This window comes from Leopardus geoffroyi, chromosome C3, assembly GCF_018350155.1.
Source record: "Leopardus geoffroyi isolate Oge1 chromosome C3, O.geoffroyi_Oge1_pat1.0, whole genome shotgun sequence".
Taxonomy (NCBI): domain Eukaryota; kingdom Metazoa; phylum Chordata; class Mammalia; order Carnivora; family Felidae; genus Leopardus; species Leopardus geoffroyi.
The window spans coordinates 9,211,718-9,237,086 of NC_059338.1; the positions used below are offsets into that span (position 1 = coordinate 9,211,718).

Genomic DNA, 25,369 nt, shown 5'->3' on the forward strand with positions numbered 1-25,369 from the left:
GGGCAAGGAAGGATGATCCACACCTAATGAGTCCTTGTACGTTCCAGATGCTAGACTGGGTGCTTTATCCACATCAACTTCTGCCGGGGAGTCTACCGTCTCGGGTTCAGGGCCCAGCTTCTCACCGGCCAGCTGTGAGATCTTTGGGCTGTTTTTTTTTTTTTAAAGACAAGAACCTCTGGGGCACCTGGGTGGCTCAGTCGGTCAAGTGTCTGACTTCGGCTCAGGTCATGGTCTCACAGTTTGTGAGTTCGAGCCCCGCGTCGGGCTCTGTGCTGACAGCTTAGAGCCTGGAGCCTGCTTCAGATTCTGTGTCTCCCTCTCTCTCTGCCCCTCCCTGCTCACACTCTGTCTCTCTCTCTCTCACTCTCCCTCTCTCAAAAATAAATTATAAATATTTAAACATTTTTTTTTAAATAAAGAAAAGAAAACATCTGTTCTTATCTTAAGAGGGCCATTCGACTCTACAGATAGTACCTGGGGTTTACCAGCAGGCCTACTGGAACTTCAGCAGCTTGACCCCAAGAGGCCAGGCTGACAATGGCAATTTACACGAGTCGTGACTGTCCACAGTCTGTGGTTGTCTGGACCTGTGGGCAGCGTCAGCAACAGCCCTGCAGGCCAGGCTTTGAGCCAGCTCTACCTGACGTGGAACAGTAGAGCCATTCTCTTCCCAAGCCTTCGTATATTTCTGCAGATTCAATAAACACGGTTTGATCAACTCCCATATCCTAGCCATCGTGCTGGCCTAGGGGACAGAAAGAAGTGTCAGAAGTGCTTCCTGTCCTTCTCAAGCTCACGATCTGATGAACAATTGTGATGTGGGAACCTATATTATGCTACACTTCCCTTTAGCTGCGACCGTCTCTTCCCCTTCCCAGCCAATACCTCCAGAAGCTGCTAAGCACCCTCCCCCACCCTGCCCCACCCCTACTTATTTGCTCACCTTTCACTTGCTTCTGAATCTGCAAATCTGGCCTCCACAGCCCCCACTCTGATATGACCACTCTCTCCAAGGTCATCAGAAACCCCTTTGTTTCAGATTTGAATTCATGTTTTAGCTGTTTATCTAACAACGGAACACCGTTCAACACTACTGATTTCTTCTCTTCCCTTCTTGAAGCATGATCCTTTGGCCTCCTTGGCACAATCCTCACAGATCCAAGTATTCACAGCCCCTCTAGACATCTAGACTTGGATGTCTCACAACTATCTCACACCTGACATAGCCTAACTAAACTCAGGATGTTGCCTCCAAATCTGCTTTTCTTCCAGAGTCTTCCACTCCTAGATGGCAGCTCCAGCCAATATGAAACCACTTTCCCCCTTGTTTCATTTACTTCCTCCACCACCCAATGCTGTCAGTTCTTCTCATCTTCAATGCACCCAGCTTGGTCTCCATCTTGTTCTGCCTGGATTGCTGCAAACACCTCCTTTTCCCCTTGCTTCCACTGTTAGCCTCTCCATCCCCTTAGTTACACAATAGCCAGATTTTTTCTAATGCAGAATTGATCATATGACTCTTATGCTTAAGTCCTTTCATGAGTAGGGCATCTGGGTGGCTCAGTAGGTTAAGTATCCGACTCTTGATTTCCACTCAGGTCATGATCTCCTGGTTGTGAGATCAAGCCCCATGTCAGCTTCTGTGCTGGGCTGGTCATGGAGCCCATTTAAGGTTTTCTCTCCCTCTCCCTTTGACCACTGCTCATGTGCGCTCTCTCTCTCTCTGTCTCTCTCTCTGTCTCAAAAAAAAAAGCCTTTAATGTTTTATAATTGAACTGAAAAGTAACCTCCTTTACCGTAACTTGATCTTTAAGGTCCCCATGACCTGCCCCTGGCTACTTTTTTACCTAAACTCCTGTACTCTTGCCCTCGATCACTGTGTCATAGATGCACAGCTCTCCTTTCAGTGTCTACGACATGTCACACCCTTTCCTGCCCCAGGGCCTTTAGACATGCTATCCCTGCTACTTGGAATGCTCTGGTATTCTACCAACTCTACCAGGCAACTCCAACCAATATTTCAGGACCCAGTATAAATGTCACCTCCTCAGAAAAGCCCTTCCTAAAACTCCAATTTAAATTAGATCTTCCCGCTATATTCTCTTATAAAGCCCTGGTATTTCTCACCAAATCTCACCAAAATTTTGTATTTATCCCATTATGTATGTCATGTTTGCATCTCTAAGACTTTAACTAGCATGAGTGCAGGCATTTTGTGTATCACCTTTACTTTGTCTTTCATTTAAGAAAGAGACCTGGAAAATAAATAGGTCTCTACATCCATAAAGGAAATTCAGGCTGACCTCAGAAGTTAGTAAACTTTCTCTTTCATTCAAAAAAATATGCGTGGGACTTCCAAGGACACCAAGCATTTGAGAAAATTCAACATCACTAAAGAATCTAGATGAACAAATAAAACACTCACTCCAGAGAAAACAAAACAGAAAAGACTTTTTAAATGATTCTAGGGGTACCTGGTGGCTCAGTAAGTTAAGCATCTGACTCTTGGTTTTGGTTCAGGTCATGATCTCACAGTTCATGGGTTCGAGCCCAATGTGGGACCCAAGCAGAGCCTGCTTGGGATTCTCTCTCCCTCTCTCTCTGCCCCTCCCCTGCTGGTGCACTCTCTCTCTCACACACAAAATAAATAAACTTAAAAAATAAATTAAAACAACGATTCTGATTCCTCTGCTCAGAAAGATTCAGGGAGATAGTACATCCATAAAACAAAAAGAGTGGCTGTAAAAAGAAAACATTCAGAGAGCAGGAAAGAGATACTGGAAATTACAAACATAGTGGCTGAATGGAAAAGGTCAATGGAGCAAGTGAAGAGCAAATTCAAAAAGACTTTCAGACCATGGATCATTAAGACAAAGACATACAAAATTTCAGACAAAAAGGGAAGAGACTTAGAGGGTCAACCCAATAAGTGGACCATCAATTTAATGCATTCCAGAAAATGTGAACAGAGAAGATGGAAGGGAGAAAATGATAAAAGAAAGAAAGAAGGACAAGTGCCTGGAGCTTACAAAAAATACACACTAGGTCCACCACCCAAGTATATCCAGGTAAAAGTTTAGAAATGCCAACTATAAATACTTGAAGATTTAGGAAAAAATAAAAGTGGTTATCTGTAAAGCAACATGTATCAGATTGCCATCACTAAAACTGTATGCTAAGTGTCGGAAATTTGACATCCACTGCACCTTTTTTAGTGTTTGTTTATTTGAGAGAGAGTTAGACAGTGGGGGAGGGGTAGAGAGAGGGAGAGAGAGAATCCCAAGCAGGCTCCACAACGTCATGGCAGAGCCCAATGTGGGGCTTGAACTCACCAACTGTGAGATCATGACCTGAGCCGAAACCAAGACTCAGATACTTAAGCCACCCAGTGCCTCTGCAGCTTTTCATCATGATCATTTGAAAGCATACTCCAGCCAAGTGAAACAGATATCTGAGCAACAGGAGAGCACGGGATCCGGAAAGAGTAAAAGTAACCCAGCGATGAAGTGAATTGAACCCTGTCAGTGACAGTTCCCCAGGGGACCTAGAAAACAACCAAGCATGTTAGGAAAGGACACAGAGCACTCTGAGAAGGAGATCTTTAAGAGTCAAGGGCCCTCCCTCAAAGTTCACAGCTCCAAAGGTAGTTGCTATCGATACTTAATAGAGTAAGTGCTCACAGAATCATTGGCATTTAGTTAATGCAGAAAGGGAGCTGAGAAATTCTTTCGCAGAAACAATACCGGATTTTGGAGTCAGGCCACCTGGGTTCAAGCCTTGCCTCTGCTACTCACCACCTTGAGAAATTGCTTAGTCTTGCTGAATCTCAGCCCCTTGTGTCTAAAATTGCAATGATGATTGGCCTTCGCTTGTGGTTATTTTGGAGCTGGATCACGGTGATGTACATGCGGTGCTTAGAATGCTATGCTCAGCACTTAATACATGCTCAATAAAACGGTAGCCACCATTGTTCTATGGAGACCAATCCTGAGGTGCAGAGAAACTAAGTGGTGTGTGCAAACAAGAACATGAACTCAGATCCAGTTCCTTCTCCAGGAGGCCACGTTGCATTTCATGGTTCTTTTATGACTCAGGAAACCTAGAACAACGTTGGCTGACTTCCTGGATGTCCTCACCTAGGCTGGGGATGTTCATAACTTTCATGTTCAGTTATGTCTCAGCTCAGGTCCAGTGCTGAAGAAGAATTAAAATTAAATTAAAAATTGTTTAAATCAAGGCAATTTCCCGTAACAGGTAATTAGAATGAGAAGCTGGATGATCTAAAAAGAATAGCACTGTCTGTGAATGAAAAGGAAAGGTAGTTAGGAATACCAGGAAAAATAAAATTAGCAAAGAGTTGTATTAAAAAGTCACAGTCAAAATACACAAAAATAAAAATGTATCATGATTCTGAACATGAATAGAATGTATGAAAACAGAATCCATCTGACATTGATTCTGGAAGCATTCTCCTTTGAGCGGAAAGTCTTAACAACGTAGTATGAAAAAAGATAAACCGAGGCACATTCAATTTTTGAAGAGTTTATTTGAGCAAACATTGGTTGGAATCCACCAGAACCAAGCCAAAAGTGGTTAGGGGCACCTGGCAGACAGGAGTTTGGGGAGAGATTTTTTTTTTTTTTTTAGTTTTTTTTTTTTCAACGTTTATTTATTTTTGGGACAGAGAGAGACACAGCATGAACGGGGGAGGGGCAGAGAGAGAGGGAGACACAGAATCGGAAACAGGCTCCAGGCTCTGAGCCATCAGCCCAGAGCCTGATGCGGGGCTAGAACTCCCAGACCGCGAGATCGTGACCTGGCTGAAGTCGGACGCTTAACCGACTGCGCCACCCAGGCGCCCCAGGGAGAGACTTTTATAGAACAGACATAAAAGCAAAGCAAGGAAATTATTTCATTGTCTAAATCTCAAGCTGTTGCCTTATTTAGGAAAGCCTAGTTGGCTGTTGTGATTGGTTACTATTAAATTTTGCTTTCTTGGATACAAGTACATTTATAGGAATTGACTCTGGCTTAGGTAAGCTACCAGAACATTAGAGTCACCTCAGCCTAATGGCCTCCGTGTTTAATTACTTCAACAATAGAATTACATCTTTTCTATGGGTCTAATCACACTGCTTGGTTCTGAGGAAAATAAGTAAATAATCATAACATAAATACCCATTGATTTTTAACCTGTAAAAATCAGCATATAAGCCAAACACAGAGGATCTAATGGTAGTTACAGAACAGAGTGTAAATATTTTTTCAATTTATTTTAGAGAGAGAGCACCCAAGTGGGGGAGAGGGGCAGAGGGAGAAAGAGGGAGAATGGTAAGCAGGCTTCATACTTAGCATGGAGCCCAACTTGGGGCTCAATCCCATGACCCTGGGATCATGACCTGAGCCAAAATCAGGAGTCAAACTCAACTGGCTCAACCAGCTGAGCCACCCAGGCACCCCCAGAGTGTGAATATTTTACACAAGCAATGAAAAAGTAGGAGAGCAGCTGGTAGAAATCAGAACACAGAGGGAGGTAAAGTTCTTTTTTTGCAGTGCAAAAATCAGAAAAGTACTGTCTAGAGTTGAGATATAGAGAAACATAATCTTTTAAAAATATAAATTTAAATATATTATTTAAAATTACACAGGTGAAGAAGAAAAACAAGCAAAATTAGAAGGAGGATTACAGCAAATGAGTTATATCTTTCTTCTTTCATGGTAAGAAATCAATCAACACTGTTTAAAAATGAAAAACCAAGAGAAAGGCATAAAAGCATTTAGATGGTTAAAGGTTGGAAATAGGCACCAGAAGAACTAGAAACTGAAATAATTAAACAGAGGCACAGGCGAGGGAAGGGGAAGGAACATTTCTACTTTGCATTTTCTATTGTCCTTGATTGCCTCAGTATTTCTTATTCTGTGCATCTATTACTTTAATTAATTAGGGAGCGAAGAACATGGAAAGCTAAATAAATAGAACCTCTGGGAGAAAGGAGTCAACCACAGAGCTCTGAGGGGTTGAACTGCGTAGTCTTACGAAGAATGAGTGACCTCAGGACTGGTTCCAGAGTTCAGCCAACGTGAGCACCGCTCAGGTGTGCTCTTCTTACGTCTGAAATACAAATGGCCTGCAAATCTGAGCTGATGGCTGGCATTACAGGAGATCAAGGCCTAAAGAGTTTTGTTGGCCACAGCTAAAGAGGGATCCATCGCTTCAAGAGGCCATAAGCCAGAGATTCTAACGCAGTGGTGGGCTGGGTGTAGGTCAAGACTTGGTGGTCAACACCGTAGGCTCTGGGACAAACAGCTTTATCTGGACTGTCACTTACTAGCTGTGTGACTTCAGACAAATGATGGAAAGAATTATACCCATTCCCTCGGGTTTTGTGGGGCTTAGGAGGGCTCATTTGTGTGGAGATGAGTGTTAGCTGTCGTTATTATAAACTCCGGCCTCAAGGAGAACGTAATGTCAGTAACGAATGTTTTGGAGATTCCACTAGGTGATGATCCTCTCTAGCTCTTCCCTTCCCTAGTAGAGACACCTTGATTTTAGCCTGGGGAAAGAGAATGCCGGTTTGGGGAACAAGAAATATCAATACTAATACTACTAATAAAAGTTAACATTTATCGAGCTGTGTGTTTGCCAGATGTCAGGAACTGTGCCTAGTACTTTACACACGTCATCTCAGCCCACCTTCACTGTCAGGTGAGACCGACTTTATTATCTCCGGTTTTTTAATAGCGGTAAAGCCCACATAACAAAACTTACCACGTTAATTATTTTTAAGTACACAGTCCAGTAGTGTTGAGTACTGTGGAAAACAAGATGGCGGGTCCAAAATGGAGTTGCCTGTGCTAAACCCCACCTCGTCAAACACCGTCAACTCAATTACAGTTTCCACTCTATCAGAGATGGAACTGTAAACGAGCCAATCAGGAACCTCCTAAGCAGTATTCGGTAGGAGATCTGCCTTATAAAATCCCCACCATCCCCTAAATGGAAAGTAACCATCTACTAACCTGGCATAAGTTGCTCGTTCCTGCTCCTTTCTGCCTATAAAAGTCTTTCGTTTGTACAGCTCCTTGTAGCCCTTTTCTTTCTTTCTTTTTTTTTTAAGTTTATTCATTTATTTTGAGAGAGAGAGGGAGAGAAAGAATCCTGAGCAGGTTCATCACTGGCAGCTAGAAGGGCAGGGCTCCATCTCACAAACCGTGAGGTTAAGGCCTGAGCAGAAATCAAGAGTCGGGCTCTCAGCGGACTGAGCCACCCAGATGCCCAGGAGCCCCTTTCTATCTGCTGGATTGGGTGCCACCTGATTCACGAATCACTGAAACAATAAGACCTTTAAAATTTTCTCAGTTATATGTCCACATTGTACATTCACACTGTTGTGCAACCACTCTCCAGAACTGTCTTCACCTTGCAAAACTGAAACCCATTAAACAGCACTCCTTTTATGATCTCCATTTTGCAGAAAAGGAAACTCAATGTTAAACCATGTGTAAATGCTGTTATACAATCATTTCTAACTTATGAACAAATGGCAGTTCAGAATAATTCCATTTAAGAACCCAAGCCAGTTACTAGAAGGGCCAGGTTTCAAGCCTGACTGCAAAGCCCTGACGTATACCCGGCTGGTGAGACCACCCCTGCAGGAACGCCTGACCACGGACGGCACCCAGGATGAGGGACTAAGCCACGCGGGCAAAGAGAACCTACAGGAAGAAGCACATAGAAAGTGACTTGGACTTTTTCACGTCATTAGAAAGAGGCATTAAAATTGTTCTAAATTATTCTAGGGCAGAGCTGTAGTGTGGATCCAGGTGTGGAGTACCTGACACTGATTGAATTGCCCGGGGGAGAGAGTTTTTTGTTTTTTTTTTTAATAATAAGTGGGGCACCTGAGTGGCTCAGTCAGTTAAGTGTCCAACTCTTGATCTTGGCTCAGGTCATGAACTCATGGTTTGGGAGTTCAAGCTCTGGGCTGACAGCATGGAGCATACTTGGGATTCTCTCTCTCCCTCCCTCTCTCTCTCTCTCTCTCTCTGCCCTTCCCCCACTCGCTCTCTTTCAAAAAAATAATTAAAAAATTTTTTTAAATTCTTTAAAAACATAATAAAATGCACAAATAGAGTATTTTCTATTCCCTCTCTTCTTTGGACTCTTCGTGTGACTTTACAGATCCTTAGTCGTCAAGGGCGCCCTTCTCAGAAACTGTGAGGCTGCCGTCAGCCTTGCAGGTGGATCTTCATGAGCATGAAATGCATCAGGAGGCAGGAGAGTTGGGGAATGAGCTGCACCCCAGAGCAGGGTTGCAGAGGTCATTCGTGCATTGCCCTGAGGCAGAGACAGGGGTGAAGTCACTGCACCCCATGGCCACTGTCCTCCCATGGCTCAGACAGTGGCCTCGGCAGGCACTCTATAGTTTTAATATTCATGCACAGCTCCCCTTGAAGGGTCCACACCCTCTGGAAAGTCCCTTTACCCACTAGTGTGTTCAATCAGTGGTTTTCCCCTCGACCCCCCCTTATCTCTGTCATCACCTCTCAGCATATCCCTGCTCCCTGAACACTTCAGCACAGACTCAGGCTTCCTCTTCTTATTACTTTCAGAAAATTCTGTAGGTGGAAAGAAATTTAATCGGTAATAATAAGGCTTTCTATTTTTAGAGCTCCTGCCTTCTGAGCAACCCAGAGAATGCCACAGTTATAACAGAATCAGTTAAAGGGTTGAAAGGGTCTTCCAAAGGTCTTCTAGGGAAGTCCCCTGCCGAGAGACAAGAGTTCCCTGAAAGCCATCTTGGGACAGGTGCTAGCCTCCTTTAGTCTGACTCAAACTCAGCTCCATGTCTGGGAGTCCCAATCTCCAGAACCTACCCCCACCCCCAGCCAGAACTCTTCTTTCTATCCCCTGCCCTGGTTCCTCTCTCACTGAAAGGGTTGCAAAAGACTCCAAATGTTCTCCCAGCCCTTAGTGTTTCATCCAGTCAAATGCCTACACCACCAATACAGTGATCTTTCTAAACCACAGCTCTGATCATACTTGCATTGCTAGGCCAGACATGCAGTGTTATGGGAAGACAGTGGGGATGGGGATTAGGGAGAGTGTCACAAGCTGGGACTCAGAAGATCATAGGAGGTCACCAAAAAGAGCGAGGAGAAGGAGACGTGTCAGCAGAAGGGCACGGCCACTGCAGAGTCTGGGAGTCAGAAGTGCATGGATGTCGGAGGCACAGCACGTAAGGCGGAGTTGGGCGGGGGGAGTGGAGAGGGGCCACCAGATTGGGAGCCAGGACTTTTTCCCCAACAGCAGTGGGTTGCTGGGTGGCAGGAGTCATGGCGGAGGCCTTGGGCAGAGTTAAGTTGAAAGGGCTTGATCCCAAGGAGAGAGGAGGATACAAGTACCAAGGATGATGGCACTAAGGAGATCACAAGACATGGTGCCATCTCACCCCATTACCAGGGCTCCAAATTCCTCAAACCATCCACCCCGGCCCCCACCGCCCACACACGGATCTGCACAAGTCTTCCCTTCTGGAGTGCAAATAATCCTAGTTACCTGTTGTCATTTCTAAGCCCCGGGATAGACCGGGGCAGGGGGCCAGGGGAGGGTCTTGGATTTGGAGTCAAAGCCTGGTTTCAAGTCTTCCACCCAAGAGTTTTCCCTCACCACCAAGATTCACCTTCTTCAGCACAAAATTACAACACAAACAGCTCCTTCCCGGAATGGATGGGAAATAATGTATGTGGCTTAGGACACATGGACAGGGCTCAGTCAGTGCAATTTTACCATAAATCGTGTTGCTTTCTCCGAGATTCTGTCCATATTCCCCCGAAAGCATCCAGGAGTTCTGTGTCCCCAAACTTTAGGCAGGTGTGTGCAAGCTCCAGCTAACAGCACCCCCAGGTTACCAAGGGGTTTTCCTGGGTTCTCTGGCCTGACTTGGATGAGGCTGGCACTCTCAGAGTGGGTTAATGGGGACTGTGTGTGTGTGTGTGTGTGTGTGTGTGTGTGTGTGTGTGTACAGGTATACCTGCGTATCCCATTTCCACAGGGGGTAGAGCTGGGGAGAGAGAGGCATCAAAAGGGCAAATGAATGTCAGATGTGGAGCCAAGCCCAGCAAAAATGGGGTTAAAGTAGATGAGCAGCAGGAGGTCTAAGGGGAGGGGCCAGGGTCCCCCTTGCTCAGTCCTGACAGCCAGCAGGTGCCATGGAGAGTGGGCATGGCAGATTGCCCACAGCTTCTCGCACGCTCCCACTAGGGCCGCATTGCCTCTGAGCTGGAGAACTTCTGCAGGGCTCAGGGCTGGGGGCTAGATGGAAGGGAGTGGGTAAGTCCACTAGCTTTCAGGGACCCACCAACACTTCCCAGAGCTTCTTCGGAGGACAGGCTCTGTGACCCCATGGTTTTCCGTGACATCACTGTCAGTGACCTTTGGGGGCCAGTAGGGTGGAGTCCAAGGGGACGGGTACAGGCCATGATTCTCTGGTGGTCACAAAGGTTGGGATTGTCAGCCGCCCAGAGCTGGAGGGCAGCCTCAATGGGCACAATGTTTCTTGCTGGACTGGGAATGGCTTCCCTGCCCCGGGATATTGCAGAAATAGTGGACCTGTTGTCTTCACTCCTTCTTTATATTAAAAAGCACATTGTTGAGCACAGAGGCTGTGTGTGTGTGTGTGTGTGTGTGTGTGTGTGTGTGTGTGTGCACGCACACACACACACAAGTGTAAAGAGTCGCGGAAAATGGCATTTTGCTTTTAGAACAAATGATGATGATGTGAAGTGGAAAACTTGCAACCCAGCCAGCAGAGAGAACTGTGTTTGTGCTTTTCAGAAGCCTTGGGAAGAAGAGGAGGAAAGAGGAGGGGGAGGCGGGGGTAAGACTTCCGCTGATGTTTCAAGAACACCAAACAGCGCTGGGAGAGATCAATATGCCCGATGAGTCCAAAGCTGATTACAGCAAACACAGCCAACTGCCCTGTGTTCACTTAAAGTAATAGCCTTAAACACTCGACGGAAATAACTCAATTACCTTATTGATTTGGGATTTCAGCCACCTCCCCCTCCCCCAACATACAACACACATGAACCCTACTACAGACCCATACATAGCATTTTTTGTTGGCTTTGCCTCTTTTTAAAGAAAACTAATGTCATTGGCATGACCTGCGCCACCAGCTTGGGAAATAAAGCCACCCCTGGTTTTTTATGTGCGCGTTACTCACCCAGGTGCCCCCCTGCCCAGATTGAAGGATCGCATAACATCTCTCCCAGGACCTCCTCCCCGCAAAACTGAAGAGCCCCAGGTGCTCGCTCAGCCCAAACTGGTTAGTGTAAAGAAATAATTGAGAAACCCGATCAGCTCACCAGCAGCCCCCTCCCCCATTTCCCACTGCTATTGCTTCCACCCAGGCCACATGGTGCGGCTGCTGAAGTCACGCACCCCCCGCACTCCCATGTCACCACTGCTGTGCGGCGCCTGGCTGACCCAGACCCCACACAGCCAGCAGAGTCTCCTGAGGGCGGACAAACCCGTATGCACCCACTCATCCCCAAGCCGTGTCCTCCAAAGCAGGACGGGGCAAGAGGCTTCAGGAAAGCCAGGAGCATCGCTACGCGAAGACTTTCCCCTGGAGACCCCTGATGCTGTGTCCTGAGAACAGATCCGGCCAGGGCCATCAAAGCCATCACAGGCAACTTAAACCGTTGACTCGCAACAGCTCTGCTGGAAAGAACCTCAGACATCATCCAACCAGCCCTCTGTCCTGGAGAACGAGGCCTGGCAAGATGAGGTGGCTTTCTAGCGTCCCATCTCCCGCCCGGGGAATGTGCTTTTGTGGGGGGTGGAGGGGAAGTGAGGTTCGATTGCCGGAAGGCCTCGGAAGGCATATAATTGCACCCTTAGCTACCTGAGTGAGGACAGGACAAAGTCACGCCTGTGCCAATGCCTGGCCAGCTCAGCCACGGAGCTCGGCCACGGAGAAGTCCCTGGTGGGCCTCTTCCCACCTCCTGGGAAGCCCCTTCGTCCCAGGCAAGCCCTAGACTCTGTCTGCTTGTCAGCCTTCCCTCGCCCTGTGTTCCTGGATTTTCAAGCTCCTCCTGTCAGCTGGCTCCTTCCCACTCATTCAAACCTTTCTAAGATTAAAAACAAAAAACAAAAAAAGTCCCTTTTCCAACATTTTTCTCTCCGCCCTCCTCACATCTCTGCCAGTCCCTTCTCTCCCGCTCTGTCCTTCATTTCTCTTCCCTCGGAAAAAGTTTACATGGACACCTCCCGTCCCCACGCACACACTCAGGTCCATCTTCCTGGCATGTGTGTCGTGGGAGAAAGGTGACAGATTCCAGAGCGTCCTCAGAGGCCCCGTGGCCGCGTGTGGAAACGTCTGGTGCTGGCTAAGCACTGGGAAGGTGGGGGTGGGCACAGGAAGGAGGGCAAAACCAGGCTGCTGTCCCCAGAAATGCCCATGGCCCTGCGGCTCTGCGGGGGGCCGGGTGGGAGGGGTCTCCTGGAGGATACCCCACAGCCACTTCGTCAGGTACAAGGGGGGCATCTGTTCCACTGCTTCAGGCTGAAAGGTCACCAGCACCTGCCCCTCCCTGACCCCCAGCGGTCAAGCTTCCCGTGGCGGGTAGGAGTTTCTTTTTGACACGGGCGGCTTGGACTTTTACGCCCTTGCAGGAACTTACTTGGAAGCCCAACGGGAAACTTTCTCTCCCTGACACTAATGTGTTATTTACTGGGGAAGGAAAAGAAAGGGAACCAGAGTGTACCGAACGCCTACTAAGTGCCAGCCGTTGTTCTAGGAGTTCGAGACACAACAGTGAGTAAGACCCATGTGTTCCCTGCCCTCGTGGGGCTTCCGTTCTAGTAGCAAAAACATACACAGGTGCACAAACATGATAATTACAGACCGTAAGAAGTGCCAGGAAGGATTGCCAGGGCGCGACACTCAGGACGGCACCAGGGACATCCCTAGGGTGGCGGGAACGTCTCTCTTAGAAGGTGACGTCTAACCTGAGACCTGAACAGTGGAGAGGCGGACAAAATTCGAGACGGAACTTAAAGCCATGCATTGTGGTGGCCATGCTATTGTCATCCGCAGTTTACACATCAGGACACTGGTGCCCCGGAAGATGAGCCAATGTGCCCAGTGGCAGGCTACCGGCCGATGTGAGTGACGCCAACGCGTGCTTTCTGTTACCTTCCCCCCCTTGGGGTCCTCGTACCTTCTCTCCCGAATCACAGAAGGCACCTGGAAAGCAAGCTTTGGAGTCTCCGTACGCAGGTGTTACGTGACCCTGCTTCGAGATCTGTGTCCAGCCCCGGTAAGGTGGACGTGCGAGGTCCTACCACTACATGCACGAGGAAGGTCAAGGCTGCTCTCTTTTCTCCAGGTTCTTGGAAGACAAGCCAGGGTGTAACGCACCGCCCGGGCATGACATTTGAGAGAAGTGCAGAGCAGGGAAGGGGGCTGAGGTCAGCGTCCTTGCTCCCAGAGCTCTGCGGTGAGCTGGCCCCGCAAGGACAGGGTGGTCTGGCCAGGCACGCAGGAGGGGCCCAGTTCACTCCAGGCACCGTGTGAGCTCAGGCCAGAAGCTGCCTCTTCCAGAAGAGACTGAGGGGCTGCAGGAGGCTGCCTGGAAAAGCTGCCAGAGCTCTCCGTGACCCCCACCACATGAGAAAGTGGAAGCATTGGTCCAGGACCCTGTGTTAGTCCACTGGTTGACCTTTTCTGACCGTTTAAGTCGCGGGTCCCGAGTACTGGACGAGTCGCTGTGGGGGCATTCAAAGAGCACAGGACCATGATCTCAGTGGTACAGGACTGGCAAACCTCCTTGGGGAGAAGTTCTCAAGGTTCTGAGTCAGCTGGAGAGCACTTGTGCCCAGCCACCAGGCAGCACATTGAAAGCCACGTGACACAGGCAGGCGAGGCTGTGAGGGACGGCTTCCTGGAGGGGGTGGGCCATATGTGTGTCAGGTCGGAAAGGTGGCGAGAGAGCCACATTGGCAGAGAGGTGGTGGGAAGGACACTTCCAGTAATGGACATGCCATTTGCCAGACCACAGAGAAAGGCCAGGTGAGGGGCAGACAGGGAGAGCGCAGACACGGAACTAGGGATGCCAGGATCCAGCGGGTCGGGGAAGAGGGACTCACTGAAGGTTCTTGAGCAAGGCAGTCACAGGGTAAAATTCTAATAGCCATTCCTCACTTGCGTGCAAAACTTTGCAATATTCGGGTTCCTCCACATACACGGTTTCCCTTGATTCTCACAACCACCCCATGAGGGACGAAGTTACCACTGCCTCTGTCACTGAAGAAACGGGTGAGAAACGTTGGAAAGACATGCCCATCATCACACATCTGAGGGAAGGAGCCAAACCTGGAGCCCCACCCCTCGGCCTGTGTAGAGGGGGGAGCAGGGCAGCCTGGAAAGGGCACGGCTTCTGAAACCAGACAGATCTGAGTTCCAATGCTGACACTGCTGGTCACCACTAAGCTGTGTGGCCTGGGACCGACTATCAACCTCTCTGAGCCTCAGCTTTCTTCATCTTTAAGCTAAGAACAACACTACCTTAGAGAGACGCAGGTGCGTTGGGAGGCGGAAAGTCACGACGGCCTCTGGCACAGCACGGAGGTCCTACGGGTACAAGTCGCCCTCCTCTTTCTCCGCTGCTCCCCACTCAGGTCCTGAACAAGCCAGGTCATTACCCCAGCTTCCCTCTGTCCCTCAGCGGGACCAGCGAGGCTCTGGGGGCAGGTCGTTCTGGCCCCATGACCAAGCGGCACGGTTCTGCATCCCGCCTTCTACAAGGTCATGGCCAGCCCGAGACACACAGGGGCGTCACAGCAGCTGGAGGGCACTGAGACCATCAGACAAGTGGGGAGGGGGGAGGGGGAGAAGGGGGAGGGCGCCGGGGCAGGAAATGGCTGGACCACAGGTCTGAGGAACCATATAGCATACTTTTTCCACTGTCCCTTGATACAACAGGTCCAGATTTGGTTTAATTTTTTTTTTTAACAAAACAAACAGGATCTGAAATAACAGCCCACACAAATGACTTCTTAGAAACCTCACCCTTGACTTATCGTTGGGAATAAAAGCAATTTTTTATCCTGGCCAAGCTCTTTATTCTTTTTGGAACATTTTCATATACATTATTTCATTTGATCCTCAGGACGCTGAAAGGGAGACAGGCAGGCTTTACTGTTCCCTTTGAACAGATGAAAAATCCATGGCTTGGCGTGGGGGGGGGGGTGCGGGCAGAGCTCCCCACTCACTGCCCGCGGCGCCCTCTCCTCGCTCGCTCGGTGCGCAACTCAGACTCCACATCCACCCCTTGATAAGCCCCGCTCTGATGCCTGAAGCCCTCCCCCGTCCCATTCAGCTACTGAGTCATCAGGCATGCTCACGGGAGGCTCGTACAACTGGAGGGCATGACGGAGCAGTTTTGAAAAGAGTCAGCCGCCCTGGACACCGCGAGCAGGTGCACTACACTACCCACCGTACCGTCGAGGGTCCCTAACCCACCACCCTGCCCAGGAGCCCCTTCCTCACTGCTCCAACCACCCCTTCCTACCCTCTGTCAACCCGGGACCCTCAGAAAAGCAGAAGACTGCTTTAGAGTCAGGTCGCCTGAGGGCCAAGCCTCTAGCTTCCACTTGAGAATTTCGGTAAGTCCGTCCGCCCCTGGAGCCCCGCTCAGCAAGCCTAAGGAGAGGCGAGGGCTGCCGACCCAGGCTGCCGATTGGCTCCTACGTACATACGACCTGCTCCCCAGCGGCAGAGAGCAGCTCGGGATGAGAACAAATGAACACAGCTGAACCACTGTGGGCTCTAGGCACATAGGACATCTCAGTGAATGCAACTGACAAAGTCCCCTGCCTTCGCTTGGCCTCTGTTCTAGGGAGGGGAGACGGCAAAGCAAAAATGAGTGCAACCAACCCATGAACGAAGAGGCAGGCTAGGTGCTGTGCGCTATTTGAGAAAAGAGTATTATAGGGTAATGGGGATGGAGGTGCCGGGAAAGACAGGGAGGCGTGCAGGTCACTATTTTAAATAAGATTGCCATGAGTTTCGTTGAGAAGTTGACGTTTAAGCAAAGATCCGAAGGAAGAGGGGAGTTTGCATACGGATATCTGGAGAAAAGGCTTTCCAAGCAGAGGGGACAGCCAGAGCAAAGGCCCTTGGGAACAGGGAGGAGGCAAATGTAGCTGGAGCAGAGGACGCAGGGGGGGAATAGTAATAGATGAAGTCAGAGAGGGAACAGGGCCAGGTTCTACAGTCACAGAGGGTTTTACAGGACATTGTAAGGATTCTAACCTTTACTCTGAATTTGGAGGTTTTTAAGCAGAGGAATGAAATGACCTAACTTTTAGCACTATCACTCCAGCCACTCTACTGGGGACAGAAGGTACGGGAGCGGGCAAGGGGGACACCTGGGACACCAGTGAGGGGGCTGCTGCAGAAATCCTGGTGAAAGGTAATGGAGTTTCAACATGGCGGCAGCAATGGAGATGGGAGGAAGAGGCCCGCACCAGCCATGTTGGAAAGGTAGAGCCGACAGGACTTCCTGATAGGTTAGGTGGAGGGTTAGGGCCGGGAGAAGAGGGGGGTGTAAGGTACTCACCAGGGCCTGGGCCTGAACAGCTGGGAGAGTGGAAATGCCATCACCTGAGGGGAGGACTGTGGGGAAGCAGGTGGGCATGAGGGATGCAGGGCTCGGGTTTAGATGTCCACTGGATGTCCAATGGAGGGAGACATTGAGGTCACATGCCACTGAAGCCAGCTGCTGTGTCCTTGCTGATAACCGCCAGTCAGCATCCACTGCCCCGCCCCCAGAGCAGCTGGCCCGCGAGGATGGCTTACCCGGCAGCCTCATGCTGTGGTCACTGGGCACCCAGCTTTCCAGGCCGTGCCCCATGGACCAGTCTCTGTCACAAGGCAGCGCTGAAGGTTCCGAGGCTCGTGGCACAAAAAGCAGCCTCAGGGAAGCGTTTTCAGACCAAAGCTGACGGCGTCCCAGAAGTTAGCATGCTGTCCTTTCTGCCCACAACAGCTTTGTCCAGTAAAGCTTTCTGCAGTGATAGAAATGTTCTGTATCTTTCCTGTCCAATGTGAGAGCCACTAGCCAGGTGTGGCTTTTGAGTACTTGAAATGTTGGGACGCCTGGGTGGCTCAGTCGGTTAAGCGTCTGACTCTTGATTTCAGCTCAGGTCACGATCTCATGGCTCATGAGTTCGAAACCGGAGCTGGGCTTTGCACTGACGGTGCAGAGCCTGCTTGGGATTCTCGGTCTTCCTCGTTCTCTGCACCCCTCTCCCTCTCTCTCTCTCTCTATCTAAATAAATAAGTAAAGTCAGAACGACTGAGAAATTAACTTTTTTGTTTTAATTTTAAGTAACTTAAATCTAAATAGTCATATGTGGCTACTGGCTACCACGTGGGACACCACAGCCCTAGGTGGTCCTTCCCAGTCCACACCATCTAGCAAAACTGGGCTCATCCTTCAAGGCTTCATTCCAAGGTCTCCAACCTTCCTTCTGTTCATGCGAAGAGACAGACCCCTCTTCGGTTCTCCTATAGTGTTTCATACGTATTTCTCGTATGTCAGTATACAGGAATGATTTGGTTGCACGTCTACCCCCCAGTAGACTGAGGGCTTCCTGCAGGCAGGGATCTCTTTCTCGTCTCTGTAGTGCCTGGACTGGCAAAATGTCTGGCACATAATAGGTGCTAAACAAATAACTGTTGAATGACTAGATGAGTGAACAGGTACATGCTTCACGCTTGTGCCCAATCTTTATTTCTTATTTCCACTAAGCATAGAGGAGTGTGGGAAAGGTCAGAGATGGGAAACCAAAATCCGTTCGATTTTCTCATGAGCCCCATCTTCCTCCGACAGCAGAGTGAGGGACAGAAAGAGCAAATGAGGTCAAGACCGGGTTCAGAGTCCACGGCCCCCATCCGTTGAAGCAAACTTGAAGGCATTGACTTCAGCAGAACGTCAGGGACTTCAATACTAGACCAAGTACCTACAAGGGAATTTCTAACTTTGAAGTCAAAAGAGGGGAAAAAAGGTTTTGGTCTTTTTTTAAATATAATTTATCATCGAATTGGCTTACATACAACACCCAGTGCTCATCCCAACAAGTGCCCTCCTCAGTGCCCATCACCCACTTTCCCCTCTCCCCCACCCCCCATCAATCCTCAGATTGTTCTCTGTATTTAAGAGAGAACAATGGTTTGCCTCCCTCCCTCTCTATTTGTAACTGTTTTTCCCCTTCCCCTCCCCCATGGTCTTCTGCTAAGTTGCTCAAGATCCACATGAGTGAAAACATATGACACCTGTCCTTCTCTGACTGACATATGTCACTCAGCATAATACCTTCCAGTTCCATCCACGTTGCTGCAAATGGCAGGATTTCATTCTTTCTCCTTGCCAAGTAGTATTCCATTGTATAGATATACAAAAAAAGTTTTTTTTTTTTTAAACAGGATAATCATGACAAAATCATTTTGAGTTGATAAGGTGCTGCATTTGATGCAGGCATTTTTGTCCATGAAAACTACATGATTTTCTGCTTTATAGTTTAGTGTCAAAAGCCATATTTGAAGTTTGTTCTTTAAATCAACTGTATCTATTGCTGAGCTCAGTGGCTCAAACTGAATCACCAGAAGTGATGAAGCCGGGCTTTGGCACGCTGGCACCTCCAGGTCTGGGTCCCGGAGGGGCTTACTAAGTGTCTTTAAAGCTAACTGCAGGCCTGGGGCACGTGGGTGGCTCAGTCAGTTAAGCATCGGACTTCGGCTCTGGTCACAATCTCACACTTCGTGAGTTGAAGCCCCGTGTCAGGCTCTCTGCTGTCAGCACAAAGCCCGCTTTGGATCCTCTGTGCCCCCCTCTGTCTCTCTGCCCCTCCCTGGCTTACTCTCTCTCAAAAATAACATTGGAAAAAAACTAACTGCAGGCCTGAGCTTTTCAGAGAGTATATTATTAAAAGTTTCATATCTCTCTGCAAATAGTGTTTATGTATTTCTGTGTGGAAGGCATGAGGGTTGTGGAGAGCCCAACATGGCCCCTGTTCGTGAGAAGCTAACACTCTAGGTAAGAATTACAAGAAAAGTGATCTTGCGTTAGGAGGAAACATGGCTTAAGGGCTTTGCTGTAACTATTAGTTTGGTAAATACTAATTTTTCCATAGATCAGACATTGACTGGCAAAGACCCAGTGTCTCCAGATAATCAAATTAAGCCTTGAGAGGATGAGAATGAGAAGAGGGGGAAAAGAGAGAGTTGGAAAACCGAACAATGAGAAGGAGATGGAGATGATGGAGATGATGCAGATAATGCAGATGATGCAGATGATGGAGATGATGCAGATGATGCAGATGATGGAGATGATGGAGATGGAGAAGATGGAGAAGATAGAGAAGATGGAGATGATGGAGATGATGGAGATGATGCAGATGACAGAGATGGAGATGATGCAGATGGAGATGGAGAGAGGGAGATGGAAGGGGGAGGGAAGAGAGGGAGAGTTTGGGCCCAAGATGCCTCTGACTATGGTTGTTTCTTCTGTTCCAAACAGCTGGCTGGGTGTTTGGAGTTTGCGATGACTCACCATGTAGGCGGGGTGCCGAGGGAAGAAAAGAGAAAGCCACAGAAGATGGGAACCCCCTTCGGGCCCCTTGGGGTGTGGCTCTGGCGTTCTGTCTCATGGCCTCACACAGCCCAGCCTTTGGCGCTCGGGAGCCATTTTATGAGGTGGTTTCAGAGTCCCCCCAAGTTCCCTGGGGGTTTCCCCTAGGACACAGGGACTTCAGTGTCCTTGGTTGTAAACCTGAGTGACCATACATCAAGCCTCTCTAAAAAGGGAGCAGTGTTCCCTTGTAAAAATGGGGGTGTTAGCTTGAGTCTTCCTCCCAGAAGAGGAAGGGAGGAGGGAGCAGAGAGGACTGACCTGAGCACAGACGCTCATCTGGGAGCTGAACTGCAAAGCCCGACACGGCCGGGACCGTAAGGTCTTAGCTCCACATGCAGGCTCAGTGGGTGCCTGGGTCTCGTGGACTGAATTCTGTCTCCCTCCCTGCAAACTTAAAGTCCTATCCCTAGTACCTCAGAACGTGACCATGGAAACAAGGCCTTTAAAGAGATGATGACGGGGGTGCCTGGGTGGCCCCGTCAGTTAAGCGTCTTACTCTCGGTTTGGGCTCAGGTCATGACCTCACCGTCTGTGGGTTCAAGCCCCACATCAGGCTCTGTGCTGACAGCTCAGAACCTGCTTGGCATTCTCTCCCTCCCTCTCTCTCTGCCCTCCCCCGCTTTGTCTCTTTTCAAAATAAATCAATAAACTTAAAAAACATTTAAAGAGACAATGATGTTAAAATTGAAATAAGAGTGTTAGGGTGGCCATAATCCAATCTGCCCCACGTCCTTATAAGAAGAGGAGATTAGGACACGCAGAGAGACACCGGGGGGGGGGGGGTGCCCAGAGGGATGGCCATGTGAAGAGACAGCAAGAGAGCAGCCACCTGCAAGCCAGCCAAGTGGAGAGTCCTCTGAGAAACCAACCCTTGTCAGCACCTTGATCTCGGGCTCCAGATTCCAGAACTGGGAGAAAATCGGCTCCTGCTGTCTGAGCCACCCAGTCTGTGGCATTTTGCCACAGACACTGCACAGACTCATGGAGAGGGGATCGGAGTGCATCATGTGGTCCGAGGGAGGGGCCCTGGGAGCTCCTCCAATGTGGCGCATGTCCTCCACTGGCCCTGACCCCAGACAGTCACTACGAGAAGCCGACGTTTGAGTTCTTCCCACATGCCAGATTCTAGGCTAGGTTACTTTCTATTCTGTTACCTCACGTAATTGTTAATACACACCTGAGGCTTAAAGCAGTGAAAGGGCTTGGTTTCCCCAAGGTCACCCGCCTGGGACCTGCTGGACCCAGTATGGAAGTCCAGGCCCTCTGATTCCAGGGGCAGCCACACCCTCAAGCTTTTATTTATTTATTTTGTTTGTTTATTTATTTTTGAGAGATAGAGAGACAAAGCGGGAGCAGGGGAGGGGCAGAGAGAGATTGGGGGATGCAGAATCCCAAGCAGGCCCCAGGCTCCATGCTGACAGCAGCTTGACACGGGGCTTGAACTCACAAACCACGAGATCGTGACCTGAGCCAAAGTCGGATGCTTAACCAATGAAGCCATCAAGGCGCCCCTCTCTGGAGACTTTAAAAGCCAGGAATGTTAGGGACTGCATGCCACTCTGTCTTTCCAAAGTCCCAGGAACACAGCCACCCCTAACCGTCCACTGGAGTTTCTGTGTACGTATTGTGACACAGAGAAATCTTTATTAAGTCCTACTTCTATTTTTACTGGACGTTCTAAGCCAAACCCTTCTCTGACCACCTACGCTATTTAGTAGCTAGTTAAGAGCCATATATAACGCCAAAGATATTACTAAGGAATCATTTAAGAAAACGTTACATTGGACTCTTGCACAGTGGGATCTGACCTCCTGCACAGTCAGAAATCCACATAAAAGTTTTGATTCCCCAGAAACTTAGCCACCAATAGCCTACTGTTGAGTGGAAGCCTTACCAATCATATAAACAGTCAACTAGTACATTGTTGTATGTTATACATATTATATGCTGTATTCTTAGAAGACAGAAAAAAGAAAATATAATTCAGAAAATCATAAGAAAAAGTACATTCACAGCACTGTGTTGTATTTATCAAGACAAATCCACATACTACGTGGACCCACACAGTTCAAAGCCATGTTGCTCAACGGACAACTGGATTGCTTTCCGGATATTAGCCTCCTTTTTTCTCCTTGGCTAAGTTTGCCAAGCCCAATGCTGTCTGGAGCTGCTTGTTAATATCTATTTTTAATGGGATATATTTATAATTGGATGTATTTATAACCTCTTCCTCATGGACACTTGCCTTCTTTCTGGAATCACAGAGGCATTTTAATGAATTGGCTATGACAGAGAAGTGACTAGAAACAGGTTGTCTGTGGAGCTGGAGAGTCCTGACTACTCCTGTACTAGGTGCCTGATGCACCTTGTGAAGAAAGGTCTTCACCACTGCCATCTGGTTCCTGCTTCCACACGAGATAGAGATAGATCACTCCCGGAAGGGACTGAGGACATCGGTTCCAAGGTTTAGCCAGCCAGTGCTGAAAGAAGCCTTCAGTGGAAATCCCTATGATTGAATTCTGCTTGACAAATATTTATTGTGTATCTATTACATGTTAAGCAGATTCGTTGTTTCAATACAGTGCTCTTAGCAAAATCATACAAGCATCAAAACTGAAAGAAATCTTAGAGATGATGTGATTGGATTCCCTTACCTTAGAGCGGAGGGACACAATGCCTGGACAGGGAAAGCGACTTATCCAAGGTCAAGCAATAGGTTCTAGGCAGGCAGACGACCAGACTCCTCCGGAGTCCTGGGCCAACGGTCCTGACGTGCTGTGCAGCAGTCAGACCTCTGAGGGTATCGTGTCCAAGTTGGTTCACCACACTGTGGAAACCACGTGCACATCTGGAAGGACCCATACAAAATAATAATAATAATAAGTAACTGAAATTGACAAGGGATGGAAAATTGATTTTTAAATTAAGTAGCAAAGATTCCAGCTGGACATAAGGAAGTACTTTTCAGCTGCCTGCATGATAAAATATCAAAATGAGCAACTCAAAGGAAAGCACGGGGAGAAATTCTCAAAAGGACAGGAGATAAGCATCTGTCTTTGATGGGTGAGGGGTCACCTGCTCCCAAACAGGGAGCCACAGCAAATGTCTCCATTCCGGCCAGCTCCTAGGACTCTGGCCAAGCCAACTACTGTTACTGAGCTCTGCATCATTGGCTCTACAATTTGTTTGAAGTTTCCTCTTAAAACCACTCCTTCACCCTCTTGGTTTTTTTATTCCAAAAAGTCTTCATTAAATGTATTTTTAAGGGGCCAGGACAGAATCTGGAATGTCTGAATCTCGGGCTTTGGGGATTTTTTTTTTTTTTTTGCCAGAAGTGACAATGCTGAGGGATTAGAGTCTTGGCAGTAACTACAGGCCCAGGCAAGCAAAAGGTCAAGTGCGGGGCGAAGTTAGTTGACAGACACCATAGATCTTGACAGGCAGGGTCCTGGAGATCAAAGTGGCATTATCAAGCACAGCTGAACTCTGACCTTAGAGCAAAAAGGCCACTTGCTTTCCACCCTTTTTACATAATCTAAATATAGGTCACCTGAAGTTCAGGATACACATCAGAAGCAAATGAGGGCAGAACCTTGACAGCAGCAGGGTTAGAGATGCAAGGGGCGGCCACTGCTTCCCCCCCCCAGCCTGTGGGGCCACATGAACACCCCAAAGTCACCCCGGGCACATCCATAAAGAAATTTAGTGCATCCAGGCGGCATCCACCCACAATGAGTTACCCTTGTGTCCTCCGGAACTGAGAAAGCACCAAACCCCTGGGTTATCAGGGGATCTATCCTTGCTCCTTTCCTGTTTCTGCAAAAGGCATCTCTGTGATGTCCCTAAATAAACCCCTCAGTCCTCTCCTGTACAAGTCCTCCTGGGACCCAGTTGGGTCTCCGGCTCTCAGCGAGGTCGAGCAGTGGTAAGTCACTCCATCCTGGTCTCCCTTGGTGCTATTCCTCACTCACAGACACTAGCACTGGACAACTGGCCTAACTGTTGCTCATTTGGAACAAACCTCCATCGCTGTCGGACATGAGGAGGACAGACCCTCACATCTCAGCTAAAGGTCGCCTACTCAAAGTCAGGACAGAAGCACGTACATGATGACAGAGACACAGAGGAACACATTAACATAATGGGCTTCCTCCTGTTCTCGGACACGTGTCACCTTCTGAGCTTTGATTTCACCTTTGGTGTTCAAAGACGTTGGCAAAAGTCCCAGATATTAGCAAAGGGAGGCCAACCTAACAAGAAACCCTAGACGCTAAGTCCATTTGTTTGAAGCCCACACACCCCCCCCCGCCCCGCTCCACCTGCCAGCAAAGACGTTGCAGAATTCACATGAAAACGGGCCCCTGTTCTAAGGGATCATAAAGTGGAGCCATTTCACCGGACCCTAGGACTGGTCCCGAAACCCCAACATCCTGCTGACATCACCTGGTTCTGAGTCAAAAGAGAGAAGATCATGTAGACCAGAATTTTCCTACCTTCACAGCCTGTGCTGCATTAGATTCCTGCTTACTTTCGCACCAGAAAAACATTAAGAAAAAATTTCGTGCTTCTCTGTCCTTCCTTCCCACTTCATCCCAGTAAAGAATTCTTTCCAGATGAAGGACGTGTGTGCAGGCCAGCACGTGTGTGCAAACACAGAGCACACAAGTCACAAATACTCAGGCTAGAATTTGGCAGGTGGTCAAATCCTTTATCAAATGAACCATTTTCAAGAGATTCCTCAAGGATAACCCCACCAAACTCCAGGTAAACAGTGACGTGCTCACTTGAATCACCAGGAAACCACCAGCGCCTTGAAGGCAAGGATTCTGTCATTATTTGGGGATCCCTGCCACCCAACCCTGTGTCCTCACATGACAGTCCTCCAACAAATGTGTCTGTGAATGAATGAATGAATGAATGAATGAATGAATGAATGAAACTCTCTGCCTTATTATGGAGACCATCTCTAGCTACAAGGAAAGGCTTCTTTTCTCTCCTAAATTTCTTCAGGGCCATTTCCCAGCCCCCACCCCACCCCCAGTGCCCAAGTCACATCCCTACATCTAAGAAACTGAGAATAGAAATTTCCAGAACAACGGTAGGATGCTATGTGGCTAGTTCGTGCCAAAGCCGGCTTCTTATTTAGCAGTGCAATTCCACACCAAGTGTCTTCTCTTCATTGCGGTTTTACCATGAATTCAAAGCATAATGCCAAATGTAAGTTCAGAAAGCACCTTTTGAGAAATGAATTTTAGGGGCGCCTGGGTGGCTCAGTCGGTTAAGCATCCGACTCTTGGTTTCGGCTCAGGTCACGATCTCAGGTTTGTGAGTTCAAGCCCCACATCGGACTCTGTGCTGACGGCGTGGAGCCTGCTTGGGATCCTCTCTCTCCCTCTGTCTCTGCCTCTCCCCTGCTCACACACTCTATCTCTTTCAAACTAAACAAAAAAACTTTAAAAAAAGAAATGGATTTAAGGCAGTGATTGCCGACGCTTTTCTACACGATCCCCTGACAGGTGTGAATGTTTTTGTTCGGAGCCAGCTGCATCGGACGCGGGCTCCTCTGCTGCTTCTCCATCGACGCTCTAGCTCCTGTTGCGAGAACCGTGCCTGGCACTTGGGAGCCACTCAGGAAGTATTTCTCGATTTCACAGAATG

At 48.5% G+C, this 25,369-nt stretch overlaps 1 long non-coding RNA gene across 1 annotated transcript in view; it reads right to left on the minus strand.

The window, feature by feature from the left end:
• Positions 1-402: 402 nt before the first annotated feature.
• The window catches only part of LOC123586347, a 61,276-nt gene continuing 36,309 nt past the window's right edge, over positions 403-25,369 (minus strand). The window contains exons 7-8 of the long non-coding RNA XR_006706760.1: positions 22,366-22,559; positions 403-748 (exon numbers count right to left, since the gene is read on the minus strand). This is a non-coding gene — a long non-coding RNA (uncharacterized LOC123586347). The remainder of the gene's footprint in view (positions 749-22,365; positions 22,560-25,369) is intronic.